This window comes from Pan troglodytes, chromosome 12 (assembly GCF_028858775.2).
Source record: "Pan troglodytes isolate AG18354 chromosome 12, NHGRI_mPanTro3-v2.0_pri, whole genome shotgun sequence".
NCBI classification, from domain to species: domain Eukaryota; kingdom Metazoa; phylum Chordata; class Mammalia; order Primates; family Hominidae; genus Pan; species Pan troglodytes.
In genome coordinates, this window is record NC_072410.2 from 120,578,016 (window position 1) to 120,593,164 (window position 15,149).

A 15,149-nucleotide genomic window follows, 5' to 3' on the forward strand; every position below is an offset into this window, starting at 1 on the left:
CAAATTAAAAATTGTTTTTAATTAAGAGTATGAACCACTATACTACTAGTATGCTTGAAAGATGGGGTAAAATCGTAAAAGCCTAAAAATTATAAATAAGTAAGCTTGAGTGCATTTAAAGAAAGCTTTTTGGCCAACATGCAATAAAACTTCAGCGTATCTGGCAGTATGATTAACAGAGGGTATTCCCACCCTAGCCAGGCAGGGCCACCTACTGGGATTTTCTCAGGGTTAAGGGACAGGCATCACCCTCTGTTTTCTTCAGTCTTACTCTGCTGTTAGTGGAGGATTCTGTCTGCCCAGACAAGTGTCATCGTGGGCTCCGTTTGGTGATAAGGAATCTTGACCTACCTCTGACATCATGAGCTGCAGAAGCCTGCAGGAAAGCTACTTAACATGCAAGCCTGTGGCTTATATTGAAGGGTAGAACATTTTTAACAGGATAATTATCTTGGAGAAAATAACTTTTATTATTAAGTAACTTTGAGTTAAGAAGCTATCGATTTGAAGAAGAATATAAGCCTGGCATTGCTGAGACTGAATTGAATGGGTTATATTGTTCCCTAGCAAAGAGGTGTTCAAGCTGAACATGTGTATGTGGCTCTAGTCTGATAAAATTCCAAAGTGTAGCTCATTGTAAAATTAACCTGATAACTGATACTCTAGATCAGCACTGTCTAATATAAATATAATGCAAGTGGAAGAATTACATATGTGATATTACATTTTCCAGTAAATGTTAAACATAATTAAAAGAACCAGATGGAATTAATTTTAATAATATAGCTATCTAACCTAAATATGATAATATCAACAAGCAATCAATACATAATGACCAATGAGATATTTTACATTGTTTTCATGCTGTGACCAAATCTTTTGTGTATTTCACCTTTACGGCACATTTCCAGGTAAACTGCACATGAGGCTGGTGCACGCCCTGCTCTTTGCATGGGTGTGGAGGACCCAGATAATGAGAAACACTTTGCTCAGCTCTTCTCAATACTTTGCTCTGTCTAGGCATATGATGATCTCATTTTTTTAAAGCTCCTTTTAATTGCATTGAGGTTTGAGTGTGGTATTTAAGAGCGCTTGCTGAGAAATTAGATGATCAGGATTCAAATCCAACTCTACTACTGACAAACTAAGTGATGTTAGGCCAGTGATGTATCTTCCCAGGGCCTCATTTCTGTGATCTGTAAAACTGATGTTGTCATGTGTCTACCTGGTCATGAGGATTAAATGACAATTCATATTCAGTACTTGGCACATAGTCCCTACTTTTAGGTCATTATAAATATATCTTCCCTGTCTCTAGAAATGAACTAGAGTGTGTCAGGAAATTAGACCAGATGATCTATCTAGGGATAAATCTGATGTCTGTCTGAAGAAGCCAAAAAAGGGGGTGAGTAAATATTCTAGAATGATGTGTGTACCCCACCAGAGAGTTCTTAATATAAGGCCTTGTGTTTAGCTATTACTCTACTTAAATCTCCAGTAGGTTAAATTCCAAATTTCAAACTGAGCTGTAGAGTTAGTCGGGCTTAGTAGAGTTTGAGTTTCATTGCTATTACAATTTCCATGGCAAGGCAAGTGCTTCTCCTCTGCCTAAAACGTGGTGATATCCACACAGAAATAACTACAACTTTGTTTAAAAGACTATATGAAATAACTATTAATTAACTAGAATATCCATATGAATTTAAAAGACCAAGCTCTTACTGAGAAATAAAGCTGGATTTCAGAGGTCAAAAGGAGAGTCTTAAAGATGATCTAATCCATTATCCTCATTTTGCAAATGAGAAAGTCACTCTGTGCTCCTGAAATTGCCACTTTCCCATCTTCAGTAAATACAGTATTTATATTTTTTCAACAATTTATTTTTTAAAAAAGACTGGGACTGACTCATGCTAGCTGATTTTCTGTAAATCACTTACTTTTGAGTGTTTGAACAGGTCTTATGTCCAGAATTTTGCACCAGGATGCTGGCGATGCTTAACAAAATGTTTGAAAGATAATGGTCCTGACATTAAATAACTTCGTCTAGTCAATTTTTTCAACACTTAAAAATTTAATACCTAAAGTCTTGTAAGCTACTTGAGGATTATCTGAATTTTTAAAAAGGATTCAAATACTTTTTTTTTTCAGACGGAGTTTCGCTCTTGTTGCCCAGGTTGGAGTGCAAAGGCACGACCTCTGCTCACGCAACCTCTGCCTCCCAGGTTCAAGCTATTCTCCTGCCTCAGCCTCCGGAGTAGCTGGTATTACAGGCATGCACCACCACGCCTGGCTAATTTTCTATTTTTAGTAGAGATGGGGTTTCTCCATGTTGGTCAGACTGGTCTCGAACTCCCGACCTCAGGTGATCCGCCTGCCTTGGCCTCAAAGCAATGGCAATTTTAGATGAAATCTGTGTGTGTGTGTGTGTCTGTGTGTGTGTGTGTGTATCTGTGTCTCCCTCTCTTAGGTGATGATAACAGAATGGGAAATAGAACCTAGTGACATTGCTTTGACACTAAGTCTCTTCCACTCCCTGCCTTCGTGATTTCACGCACCCTTCCCGCCTTCTGCAGGTGGCCTTTCAAGTGCAGGTGGGTGGGGAGGGAAGCCTGCTGTGTCCCGGCATAGTTCTCCAAAGCCAATGCCTGCTGCTTTAGGTAGATGTGTTGCTGGCACCCTTGACCACAGATGATCTCTCCTGCTGTGTCCAAGTGTAGCCAACCATGTGAGGCCACTTAAACCCATTAGACCATTTATTATTGACTCGCAATAGGCAAGTCCACTTTAACCCGAGTAGAAACTAAATTTATTATCATTTTCAGTTGTAAAGTAAAATCCCAAGACCAGACATTCTCATAAAAGTTTACTAATGGGTTCTATGTTTTATTTTTTTCAATTTGTTAGAAATCATTCGAAACTTGATTATCTGCATTACTTCTTTTAGAAGTGTACATATATTTCATTTGATTTTAAATGATCTAAGATGCCCTCCACGTTTTAGTAATGAATGACATTGTCCTGGAAGAGTCATCAATTCTATCTGCAAAAGAGAAAGTTTCTGTGTGTGAGCCAAAGCATGTCACAAATGCTCAATGCTTCCTTTTAGAAGAATGAAGAACAGGCCGGGGGTGGTAATCCCATGCCTGTAATCCCAGCACATTGGGAGGCCGAGGTGGGTGGATCACGAGGTCAGGAGTTCGAGACCAGCCTGACCAACATGGTGAAACCCCGTCTCTACTAAAAATACAAAAATTAGCCAGGGGTGGTGGCACACGCCAGTATTCCTAGCTACTCACGAGGCTGAGGCAGGAGTATCACTTGAACCTGGAAGGCAGAGGTTGCAGTGAGCTGAGATCACGCCACTGCACTCCAGCCTGGGTGACAGAGTGAGAGTCCATCTCACAAAAAAAAAAGGGAAGAAGAAGAAGAAGAATGAAGAACAAAGAATTGGAGGATTGATTGGAGGGTCTGAGAAACTGGAGGCTAGCCTGCAGCAGCAGAAAGCACCCTCGAGTTGGGAAGAGCTGGTTTTGAACCCCTGCTAGACATGCTCTAGCTCTGTCTCCAGGGGTTAGGCAGCATCTTGAGCCAATGTACAGGGAAATAATGATGCCGACTTTGAGGATTAAGAGAGATACTGAACCTGCAGTGTCTGACCTAGTGTGTAGCTTCTCAGCTGGATACTCGGAAATGGGAGTGGTTGACATGTGTGCTGCTCTTACCATGAAGATCCCTGCTCCTCTGTCACCAGGAACGTGTCACAAAATAGAAAGTGTGGCTTCTAGGCAGAATTGGGAAGGCGCAGAAAGGGGAGGGCATTCCAGGTAGAGGTAAAGAGATATGCAAAGTTGAAAGCATAGGAGAATTTCATGTTTCATTTTTCCTCCCACAGAACTGCTAAAATTGGAACGAATATGGTTAGTGGGTAGAAAAAGTTGAATTAATGTTCCAAAGGAATTATTGTCCTTTTCTTCCACCACCCCAGTTTTCCAAGTGAACCTAGGAAATAGGAAATATGGGAAACTTCCTGGTCTGTGCATGTTTCTTTACTTCTGTTTTTTAAACACCTCTTATTTTTCATTGTGGCATTTGTCCTGATATGGCCTTAGATAGGCAAGCTGCGTTTGAGGTCCCTATTGAACCTGCATACATTGCCATAATGCAATTCGCGATGCATTCCCTAAGTCCAGAACCTTCTCTTGCAACTGCAATCACTGCCTGACAAGCAGCCTTTTGGGCATGGAGCTCACCTCCAGCTCATCTCCCCGGGTTAGAAGACTTTGTAGGGAGGACGGAGACCTAGGGACTCTCTCAAGTTTCACACAACTGACCTTGTTCTTTCATTTTTATTAAAGGACAGACTTTTATTTTAAAAGAAGTACAACTTTGGCCGGGCGCAGTGGCTCACACCTGTAATCCCAGCACTTTGGGAGGCTAAGGTGGGCGGATCACGAGGTCAGGAGATCAAGACCACCCTGACCCCTGGCCAACATAGCACATGGTGAAACCCCATCTCTACTAAAATATAAAAAATCAGCTGGGCGTTGTGGTGCATGCCTGTAGTGCCAGCTACTTGGGAGGCTGGGGCAGGAGAATCGCTTGAACCCGGGAGACGGAGGTTCCAGTGAGCCAAGATCCTGCCACTGCACTCCAGCCTGGTGACAGAGCAAGACTCTGTCTCAAAAAAAAAAAAAAATTACAATTTTGAGGAGATACAGTAGGAGTGTCTAACTCCAAGACCACTCCTTAGATAAATTTCAGCAAGTGTGGCTGTGTGTGCGTAGGGCCTTCAATACTTTAATGAGAATAGCTCAAGATGCAGGGAAACTATCCATTCCCATTAACTCAAGAGAAAAGAGTCCCAGTTCCATTAACCATTTCTTCCTCTTCTCTTACATGCAGGGCGGGTCATGTGGAGGCTGTAGCCAAGGACGAGGTGTGTGCGGCTGTTGCCTGGACGTTTGTCCAATCCACGTTGACATTTGAGGGATCACAGCGTGTGGTATGTGAATTGCAATGGGACCTTACCGTTGTATTAGGAATGTAAAGGAGGTACCTGAAAACAAGCAGAACTCACAAGGCAATGACTGATTTAGAATTTGGGCAACTGGGTTCTTTTGCACCGGTTATTTCTTGCTGTTTTTAATGCTTACGTGCTTCAGTTGTATGCCATTGTCTAGTCAATTACATATACATGTTTAATTCATACATCAACTATTACTTTTTCTTATATCTTTATACTGATGAAAGCATCACCTATAATCTAAATATTTCATAAATGAACTGAACCAAGCAGAGAACTTGATCCAAAAACATATAGTTATGTTTAATTTCCTAATTCTTCTCGTTATACTTACGTGGTGTTTTCTGAATTTCAAACTCCTCCCACTCCTACTCCTTCACTTTAGCCTGAGTGCCTGCTTCGTGTGAGGCCACATTGTAGACATGGCTGGCTCTCTTGAAGCCCTTGAGTACCCTGTAAGAAAGTTGCCACCATCCCTTGTAGACATGAGGAAACTGAGGCAGAGGGAGGTCGGACAGGTAGCCAGAGGTGCACGGACTTCAGAGCTTACTTCCAATCAGAGCCCCATTTTGAGGCTGTAGTTTCCTTTTTCCATAGACGCACATCCTTGGGAATCATTTGTATCCCTTTTGAAATCTGTCTTGGACATAACTGTGTAAATTTTCAGCTGCATGAAAGAGTAGCATTGCCTGACCACGTGTAGGTTTGAGGTCTGAGCAGCCCTTACTGCCTGGGGACTTTGAAGCAGACTCTCAGCTTCTGTGGCCTTCACTCTGTCTTCCAATTATGAGTGGGTGGAATTGAGAAGTGCTACAAATTTAATTTCCAGCAAGACTGAGAAATAAACCAATCTGTTGGACCCAATGTCCTCTATTTGCTACACAACTAATTTTTAATGGTTCAAAAATTATACTTTTCAAGGCATCATCTCTGTACTCTTATTTTTGGTGTCAACATCTTTAGAAACTTATCCTCTCAATGTCATTCTTTGCATTAACATCAAACTGCCAGAGAGACCAAGTTTTTAAACTTCTATTTTCTTTACATAATTAGTGTATGTCCATTGTAGAAAAATTAGAATATTAAAATAATAGATAAGATAATTTTTTAAAGCACTGGAAATTCAAAAATTCAGTGACAACCACTGTTAGTATGTTGGTTTAAAATTCTTCAAGACTGAGCTCTTTGACAGTCTTCAAAAATATTTTAAATTAACATGGGTCAAACTGTGCCATTTGTTCTTTACTCCTTTTTCCCTTTATGCATCGTATGTATCTTTCTGTATGAAGAACTACTTTTTTTGTTGGGGGGGTTGGAGTCTGGCTCTGTCACCCAGGCTGGAGTGCAGTGGCACAATCTTGGCTCACCGTAACCTCTCCCTTCGGGGTTCAAGGTATTCTCCTGCCTCAGCCTCCCAAGTAGCTAGGGTTACTGGCACAAGCCACCACACATGGCTAATTTTTCGATTTTTAGTAAAGACGGGGTTTCACCATGTTGACCAGGCTGGTCTCCAACTGCTGACCTCAAGTGGTCCGCCCACCTCGGTTTCCCAAAGTGCTGGGATTACAGGTGTGAACCACTATGCCTAGCCTGAAGAACTACTTTTCTGTTACCTTATTTTATTCCGTTACCTCATCTAGCATTCTACTTTATGAATATACTGAAATATACTTCATCAATTCTCTATTGTAATTTCATAAGTTGCATTTTTAAAATTTTGCCTTATAAACATGGTTTTAATAACCATTCTTTACCTAAAACCTTTCACACTGTTAATGATTTTCTTAAGAAAAATTCACAGTAGAATTGCTTGATTCAAGACTATATACATTTTGAGACTTTTGAGAAGGGCATTATCTTTACAATCCTGCTTCGTTTTATGTGTGGTCCTATCACTGCATGTTCTCTGCTATTGAAAACACAGCTAACCATCCAAAGTTTGAATGGTCTGCCATTACACATAGCAGTGTCATAAATTCATAAATTCAACCTTAAGAAAAAACTAATCTCATAGCACAAATTTAGTTTTGTAAAGGCTAAAAATGTATTTCAAAATATCTTCTAAATTTTCATAAACTCAGTTAAAAATCTGACACTTGTTGTTCTGTTCATATATTAAATCAATGTATGAAGTGCCTACTATGTACAATACACTGTGTGAGGCAGTGGTGATATGTAAATGAGAGAACATGATCCATCTTTTGAGAAGTCCACCTTTCAGTGGCAGAATCCACGCTTATATTGAGTCTCTGATACATGGTATGAAAAGCATTACAATACATTTACTTTAAAAATAAGATCTCAGTATGAGCAATTTAATATAGTGACCATTATTGTTTCTGATGTGTAACTCTGAGAATTTCGAGATCCACTACCATTAAAGAAAGCTAGGATTGTGTTCGTTATACTAAACTCCAGAGTGCACTACAGAAACATTTCTGCCCCCATGCCACCTACCCCTAAAAAGTAGCCTTTTTATTGCTTCTTGAATATTTCCAGGAACAGATAGCTTACAACTCAACAAGGCAACTCATTCCATTGTTGGATTGTGTCAAGGGTTTGCATATTATTCAGTTTTATAATAGGCACCTGTTGTTCTTACTTTCAGCCTCTGGAGAGATACAGACTGTGTCTAATTCAATTCAATTTAATGGATATATTTTAATGATCTATTATGTTCAGAACATGTTCTAGGTTCTATGGGCTAATTTCTATTTCATATGACAGTATTTTCAATATTTGATTATTGTTTTTCTAAATACACAAGTTAACAAGTTCACACCATTCAAGGAAATTGGGTCATAAATATAAGTCTGCTAAATCTCTATAAAGCAATATATTTTGGCCTCAGTTGTTGACCACTTACATGAGCTAGTTGGAAAGAATTTTACAATCAATCAGGAAGACACAAGCATTTACTCTTCCCACTTCTGTACATATTACACAACAATTATATGAAAAGGAAAACAAAAGTCATTTGCCCCACACTATTACTAGTTATGACATGAAAAGTCATGCCACGTGTATTAGTTCATTCTCACACTGCCATGAAGAAATACCCGATGATTTATAAAGAAAAAGAGGTTTAATTGACTCACAGTTCTGCATGGCTTGGGAGGCCTCAGGAAACTTGCAATCATGGCAGAAGTCAAAGCTGAAGAAAGGCATCTTCTTCACAGGAAGGAGAAGTGCTGAGCAAAGCAGGGAAAGCCCCTGATAAAGCCTTCAGATCTCATGAGAATTTACTTACTAACATGAGAACGGCGCGGGGTAACCACCCCCATGATTTAATTACCTCCCACTGGGTCCATCCCACAACATGCAGGGATTATGGGAACTACAATTCAAGATGAGATTTGGGTGGGGACACAGCCAAACCATATCACCACGGTTGTGTACATTTGGTATAAAACAAACCCTCATCAAAAGCTGGAAAACCTAGTGTGTCCCCTATGGCCGCACCAAGGCAAGCCACCAGCCTTCTCTAAGCCTCAGTCACTTCATCAGTTAAATGAAGGAATTAGAAATCTTTGAGGAGACTTAAACCACAATATTTTAGGATGAAATTTTGTGCTTGGTGTTCTGGGTTTTAAATCACAGAGCTCTGGATGCCTCTCAGGTGATGGTTTGTTTGGTTGAAGCTTCCTCTCCACCTCCTGATGGGGTCTGACCCTGCTGCAATGCTGCATGCGCGTGGCCACCCTGCACAGACTGCTGCACTGCAGCCGTGTCCTACGAAGTTGACGTGTGTTACCTGACTTCCTCCTGAAAATAACACTAGGGAAGGAAACATTATCATCCCCATTCTCAGCAGGACAGACCTGAGGCAGAGCGTTATGTAATGTGCACAAGGGCGGATAGAAGAAGTTTAGTTCGGTTTAAAAGGCACCCCATAGTCTCAGCTCCTGATTTCTGTCTTATATGGAATGGGCAGGTGAACGCCTTTACTCTTCCAAATTTTTCACTCCAAATAGTTTCTTGGAGTTGGTTCACTTGGTTGTCTTGGAGATAATGCCTATTACCAAGGCAACTTTGATATGCAAGAAACTAAAGCAATGGCAACAAATCAACAATGCGTAAAGCTGTGAACCATACAACCAGGGTATGTATGCAATGCCTAACTAGTGTTTTGTGGTGAATTCATTAAAATGACCTAATTTGACATCATATAAGCAGGAATAGTATATGCTTGAAATCCTCCTTATGGGAAGAAAAACTTCTCAGAAAATCTAACACTTTCTACTTTAGTCCACAAATGAATTTTCTTGCTCATACAAATTTTCTTAATTTTTACTTTAATGTTTTCTGATGACACTTATAGTTTATTTCTTTATTTCCTCCTTTTCTGATACATGTTTTTACTACTTCTTATACCCATCTATTTGAAATTCCACATAATTTTTCTACATCAAAGCTTTTGTTTCATTTACCTCTTACCCCATCCTTGACTTTATGCCATGTACTTGTCCTGCTTCTTAAATAGATAAATCACGTAAGTGCTGTCTGCGAACAACAGCTTCCTACCTTTCCTAGTTTACATTCTTTGATTAGAAGAAGCTAGTGAAAGAAAATCCCAGTGTGCAGTGTTGCCCGCTTGAGGGTATACATTAAAAACCCTTATGAACATAGAATGGCAAAATGGAAATACCTTGAAGGCTGTCGCTCAACCCGAAACTACCTGGCCAACAAACTTGAAGGTAAAAAGCTGAACTGAGAGGGAAAAGCAACCTGGGCATGGAACAGGTGTTGGTTGACATTTGAGGGATAATCTTGATTCCTTCCTTCCTTCCTTCCTTCCTTCCTTCCTTCCTTCCTTCCTTCCGTCCTTCCTTCCTTCCTTCCTTCCGTCCTTCCTTCCTTCCTTCCGTCCTTCCTTCCTTCCTTCCTTCCTTCCGTCCTTCCTTCCTTCCTTCCTTCCTTCCTTCCTTCCTTCCTTCCGTCCTTCCTTCCTTCCGTCCTTCCTTCCTTCCTTCCTTCCTTCCTTCCTTCCTTCCTTCCTTCCTTCTTCTCTTTCTCTCTCTCCTTCCTCCTTCCCTCCCTCTTTCTCTCTTCTTACTCCATTGTTTTCTTCCTTCCTCCTGGACTCCACCTCTCTTTTTCCCTCCCCTCCCCTTCCCTTCCCTCCTCCACCTTTCCCTCTTCCTCCTTCTCCTCTTCTTCTTCTCCTTCTTCCTCTTCCATGTTGAATGGCTGAATCATTATAATAATTCTTTGATATGTAAGAAGGCATTATTGTCCTCCATACTTTGAACTATCATCACAATCAGGCATAGCCTTGAAATATAGGAAAAGTAGATACTATTAGCCTGTATACAATCTTAAACCATAAAACCAAGGGAGTTTTGTCCTCTGTACCCAGAACTTCATAGTGGCCTTACAGCATCACAACTGTTAAGACACTAAGAAATGGTAAATATCTGAAAACAAAGATCCATTGAGGAGAGCTCTCCTTTTATTTTAAGAATCCTCTTAAGTAGTTTGGGGTGAATGATAATAGCAGAGATGGTCCAGGGCCTCCCAGGCGCTTCCTGCATCTCAGAGACACAGGCTCGTGGGGAGGGGAGTGCAGAGCCCTAGTGAAGGTGCCTCCCAGAGCTGGGCAAGGGAAAGCGTGGTTAAGAAGTTAGAACAAGAGAAAGAGAGGGGCCTTTTGTTCTTGGTAAGTTCCTGTGTTGTGTTCATCTTTCCTTTAGGTGATGTGGCCTTGGGCTCAAGGGGACACTTTATCCCTTCATAGTTCACCACTGTCCTACTGTTTCCCTTAAGAAGAAATACGTGGTATTAAAATATAGTCAGGAAAAATATAACTTTATACATTAAATTTACCCCTGAAGTTTAAAGCATCAACTATTTAAAACATCTACATGATATTACATAATTACTGTTGATTTCTTAAGTATGTTAATAGTGTCCTGCCTGTGTTTAAAAATAAAGTTCTAATATGTTAGATACGCACACTGAAACTTTTGTAGGCAAAATTATATGATTTCTGGAATGTTCTTCAAAATAATATAGAAATGGTTATCAAATGGAGGTCTAGATAAGCGACAGTGGCCAAATCACATTTTTGTAACTGATGGGTATATGGACTTATTATACTGTTCTCTTTAAAATTTTGTGTCTCTTTATAATTCTCCATACTTAAAAGTTTCAATAAATGCAAAGTTGCTTAACAGTGACAGAGGAGAGATCCCTATACCAGACTGGCAGGAAATAAATCCAGCTTTCTATGTTTGAAAGTCTGGGGGTAAATTTTCCTCTCTGCCTCTCAGTTTCATTTTCTGCAAAATGAGGATAATAGTAGCCTGGACCTCTTGGAATCATTGTGGAGATCACATGAGTTGCTGTGTGTCACACGTTACATATACACAACACATGTAGGCCACCCATTAGTGCCTTGTACACAGCACACATATAGCCACTACCATTAACTCATAAAAGTAAAAGCTTTTATTTTTACTTTCCACTTTAAATTTCTTAGATTGACAGTTGTTATATAGGAAAAGAAGTCTAATTTTGTATATGAAAGGTGTTTTGGAATTAATAATTGTCTTTTCTATTTTGCAACCAAAAGCAGAAATAACTTAATACTGACTTTTCTGTCACTCATAACATTGGATGGATTTCTAAAGATATTCAAAGAAATTATTGTTTCAAATTTTGCTAGGAATATACTATAGTTTTTTTTCTTCAAATTAAGGTATGTTAATTGATTAGGTAGCTTAGCCATAACACTGGCTGTATCATGGGTATTTTTTCTTTCTTTTTTATTCTGTTGCAAAGGGTATACAACCCCATTTTTTTCTATAATTACAATTGTTATATGACCATTTGTAGTTTACCTTTACATAACACGTGAAGGGCAGTAACTTTATAGCTGCTTAATCCTGTAATTATTTCTTTTCCACACTATTTAAATTCTAACTCATCCCTATTACAGGAAAGGAACCAGTCCCAGGACTCTGGACAACTTTATTTTCTAAAGAATCCATTTTCACTGATAAACACAGTGAAGGCTGTGGAAACATGAGCATGTATGTAACTGTGGGTTTTGACTGTTTCCTCTGTTCTGGCCATGATGCACCTGTGTGCAGTCTGTTCCCTTTCCTCCCGTATGGGACAATCTGTCCACCCGTGGGACCCTGTCATCCATTACTTGATGGGAGGTAACAGAAGTGGTTTTCCACAAGGTCACCCTTGAGCAAATGCTTTGTGCAAATCACCATCGGGTATGAAGGGTGAAAAGATGAGTAAAGATGGAGCATTTTGGAAAATTAAGAATCAATCGGGGCCAGGCAAGGTGGCTCACGCCTGTAATCCCAGCACTTTGGGAGGCCGAGGCAGATGGATCATGAGGTCAGGAGATAGAGAACATAAACCCCATCTCTACTAAAAAAAAATACAAAAAAAATTAGCCGGGCATGGTGGCGGGTGCCTGTGGTCCCAGCTACTTGAGTGACTGAGGCAGGAGAATGGTGTGAACCAGGGAGGTGGAGGTTGCAGTGAGCTAAGATTGCACCACTGCACTCCAGCCTGGCCAACAGAGTGAGACTCTGTCTCAAAAAAAGAAAAAGAGAGAAAAAAAAGAATCAATCGGAATTTAGCAGGTGAAGTAAAGGCAAACAGAAATCGCACATGTGTGGTGCCGTGGTCAAGCACCATGGGCTCTGGGGGCAGGAGTGTTCCTTTGGATGCACAGGCTCATGAGGGCTTCCAGGGGGGTGTGGAGTAACAGGCTCCAGCATCTGATATGGAGGCAAGAGAGAATCATGAGGAGGAGTAGAAAGCGGGCAAATGGGAAATGGAGAGGACAGTCTTGTATGCACCTGCAGAGAGGGTGAGATTCAAGGGTCCCTCAGTCTAAAATGAAGGCATGGTAATGTGAATTCAGCCTTCCCAAGCTGCTTTTCGGTGGCTTGGTTGCTAACACCATCGTTGCATATGACAACCAGCCTTAGCGCTTGCAGAACAGGAAGATGTCAGGAGGACCAAGGTGAAGTGGAAACTAACAAACCCAAACAAATAACTGGAGTCTTCCTGGTTCTCTATAGCCCTCCCCGTTCCCCAGCCTTGGATTCCTGAAACCATTTCTTTGTGTGGTTGTAAAAGGACTTTATTAATTAACTGACATATTTGTAACATTTTAAAGAACTGTCTGATCCACATCCCAATGAGTTAAATAATTCTGATAGGCAGAATCGAGAAACCTCAACATCCCGTCACAAGCTGTCATGGTCCTGGTTGAGCGAGGACTGGTCTGCTCAGGGCTGTGCAGGGGGCAGGCCCTGAGAAATGTGTGAAGGCACCACACAGGCACGCAAGGGTGTACACCCAGCTTTCAGAGCATAGTCTCTGCGGTGTACGGACCTTACCTAGCAAAAAGGTTCACTCCTTTGAAAGGAAGCCTGTAACATTGTTTGACTTCACAGGGTCCCTGAGGACCTATTACTCATACACCGCTGTATCTGGTGGTCCAGGCACAGAGCTCTGAATACTCACATTCCACCGAGAAACACAACAGATGAATAAAAAACACAACTCCATAAAGCAGCAAACACGAGGCAGGGTAGTTTTTCAGGCAGAGAGGAGAAACCCGCTGGGGCAAGGTGGAGGTCGATCTCATTTGGGAATGACACTGAAGAATACATAGGCCTTTCCCAGGCAGAGGAGGTTGGCTGGGACTTTCTCTTGAGGACAAGAAAAAGGCGTGGAGGTGTGAAAGAATAGGTTGGTTTTGTGTGGAAGGTTAAGGTGGAAAGATGGGCTGACATGAGGCTGGGAAGACATCAACCCATGCGAAGTTCATTGAAGTGTATCTTGGCAGCAACAGGAAGCATGCTCAGTGTGTATGTGGAAAGTTTTCACGGTACATATTGAAATGAAAAGAAAGTGATGCTCACATTCCATGGATGAGGTAGAGAAGACCTCTCAGAGCAGGAGCTGGTGTTTTAAAGAGGCAACTTAGGGCAGGATGCAGCACACTGGCCTGAGCTCACGCTAGGTGCGATACGACCTCTAGGAAACCACTTTCCCTCTCCTGGTTTTGTTCTTCTCATTCAACAGCATCCAAATCGCCCAACTGGGGGCACTGGGGCTCAGCATGTCATATATAGGAAGGCTGATTTCTGACATCCCATGACCAGAAGTAGCTCCTAGTGCTGAAACCGCAGAACACTGAACAGATTTTAAGGTATTAGCTTCATCATTTTAGGTTCGACCAATAGTTTTAGATGAAGGTCCTGCCCAGAATGGCCCCAGCGATGTGATAGTCTCACATGCAGTTTGTTTTCACATGACTGCTATAACAGGCATGCACACACACACACACACACACACACACACACATTTTATTATTATATTTTCTTGAAATTTCTTTCCAAACAAACATGTCTACCCATTTATCCTCCAAGACCTGGCTCAGTGTCTGCCCAAGGTGACATCCAACCACCAGCACTCTCCAGCTGTGGTCCCCACCCCAAACCAGCACACTGGCTCCCGCTGACTCGACCGCACTTGCTCACGCTCTGGGTGCAACACTACCCTGGTCTCAGTGTGTGGCCATCCGCTTTCCTTGTTCCAGCCCCCTCATAGTACTACATAGGGATCAATACGTGTTTGCTGAGCCTCACAGCTCTCCGAGTGGAGGCTCTGGGGGTCTTATGGAATGAGCCCTGGACCAGGTTACAGGCTGGCTTGAGTCAGCCTCTGCCCATGCTCTGGGAGGCCTTCATCACCACTTCTCCTCCATCTTACCGTGGCATGCTTTAAACGTGTTCCGAGACTATGAGCGTAAGGAGACATTTTACAAGGTCTACAATTAAGATTCCTGTGCAAAGTGATGTTATTAGAAACATAGTTCATTGCAACTGTATAGCTGGAGCTAATACTGTTTATTTTAGAAATATGTTTTAAGTACACTATACCTTCTTTCTCAGGCTACTCCCCTTAGTCCAAGAAATTGCTTTAGATAAAAACAAGCCCAAATCTCCTGAAACAAAATCTTCCAATACTAGCAATAGAGGCTAAGAGTGTTCACATATTATGAGTGATTAAGAATGTCCCTTTATCTATTCTCCTAAATGTTTTAGGAAAAAAGTTCAGTTTATGTTGTAAGTAAATTCCAATG

At 41.3% G+C, this 15,149-nt stretch overlaps 1 protein-coding gene across 10 annotated transcripts in view; it reads left to right on the plus strand.

Moving 5' to 3' along the window:
* The window catches only part of MYT1L (myelin transcription factor 1 like), a 559,436-nt gene that overhangs the window by 41,715 nt on the left and 502,572 nt on the right, over positions 1-15,149 (plus strand). For all 10 annotated transcript variants that reach the window (XM_009441909.5, XM_024354177.3, XM_009441910.5 and 7 more), the window contains exon 2: positions 4,903-5,002. The gene's annotated coding sequence lies outside the window, so the exon portion shown is untranslated. The remainder of the gene's footprint in view (positions 1-4,902; positions 5,003-15,149) is intronic.